Source organism: Monopterus albus, unplaced genomic scaffold (genome assembly GCF_001952655.1).
Source record: "Monopterus albus unplaced genomic scaffold, M_albus_1.0 scaffold322.1, whole genome shotgun sequence".
In the NCBI taxonomy this organism is placed as follows: domain Eukaryota; kingdom Metazoa; phylum Chordata; class Actinopteri; order Synbranchiformes; family Synbranchidae; genus Monopterus; species Monopterus albus.
The window spans coordinates 67,808-69,031 of record NW_018128202.1 but is presented as its reverse complement, the minus strand read 5'-3'; the positions used below and the strand labels follow the sequence as shown (position 1 = coordinate 69,031).

Sequence of the window (1,224 nt, the reverse complement as noted above, 5' to 3'; positions counted from 1 at the left end):
GAAACCGACTCCAGCTCCTGCAGGTAGGAGGTGGAGATTTTTGTGGTTTAATATCTGTTTTGGCACATTTTAGCTAAAGCTTGTAAAGCAAAAATTTGTACAGAATCATTAAAAGTCACTCAAGTTTGTTTTGTGAAGTTCGCAAAATACACACACACACACACACACAGACACCTCTAAAAAGTTTGGGCTGGTGAATAACTTCTAAGTTATTGTCATAAAAGCAAATGTGCTGTATAATTTGATGACTCATTCTGCTGTAGGAAGACGGGTGGAAACGGTGAAAGTGCTCTACTATAGAAAAAGTGAATGGGGATTTACCAAAGCAAGAGGCTGTTCATACTACAGTGTAGGCATTAATAGAGGCTTACTGGTAAACAGAAGGAGGGAGAGGAAGAGAGAAAGTGATGATGGAGTACCTTTGGGACAGCATGTGGGCCACCGGTTTCTCCCCTCAGCCTCCTGAGGCTTCACTGAGCAGTGTGTGTTAAAAACACAGACACACAAACAGAAATGTACTCTCTTGTGAATATGGGGGTTTCAGTCAAAAATGAATAATATATGACTCCTGGGTTCAGCTCGGCATGTTTCTACATACTGCGCTTTGACATTTATACTGCTTTTGTTCAGTGTGTAGTGCTCTGTATGTTGGTATTCATGTCAGTGATAATTCCTTATGACCATCCATACAGGAGCGGTGTGAAAAGGCATTAATATTTGCAGTGGAAACAGCTAAACAAAGCACTTGTGGCATCATTACTCCTCTTTAGCACAACTGCACAGACTCACCAATTTATGCTTTTGTTATGATGCAGCAGTAAATGTGATGAAGTATGCGCGAGTCTATTTATGTGTGTTTACTATACTGGTGTAATGATGCATCTGAAAACCTCCTATCATGTCTGTGTTCCCAAGACACACATCAGAAAATATAAAAGATTCATAAGGCACACACACACTCACAGTTTAAAACTGTTTTCAGCGGGATCACACACAGATGTTTTTTTTTATTTATTTTGTTAATCCCTTAATGTCTGCAGCTCCTTTAGCCTATTCTACACCCTATTTGTTTTCACTGCAAGTGTGCGTGTTTGTGTGTGTAAGAGAGAGCTGGAGAGCTAGAGACGGTAATATGGTTTTTAAAATATCTATTGTTATGCACAGCTTGGTGTCACATTTTCAGTGATCATAAGAGTGCACACAGGAAATTGCTTTTGCTTAATA

At 39.5% G+C, this 1,224-nt stretch overlaps 1 protein-coding gene across 4 annotated transcripts in view; it reads left to right on the top strand.

Moving 5' to 3' along the window:
- The window catches only part of klhl5 (kelch-like family member 5), a 50,019-nt gene that overhangs the window by 26,394 nt on the left and 22,401 nt on the right, over positions 1 to 1,224 (top strand). The window contains exon 1 of one of the 4 annotated variants that reach the window (XM_020624202.1): positions 7 to 23. The exons of the other annotated variants lie outside the window; for them this stretch is intronic. The gene's annotated coding sequence lies outside the window, so the exon portion shown is untranslated. Of the gene's footprint in view, positions 1 to 6; positions 24 to 1,224 lie in introns of those variants that run through there. 4 annotated transcript variants of the gene reach the window in all.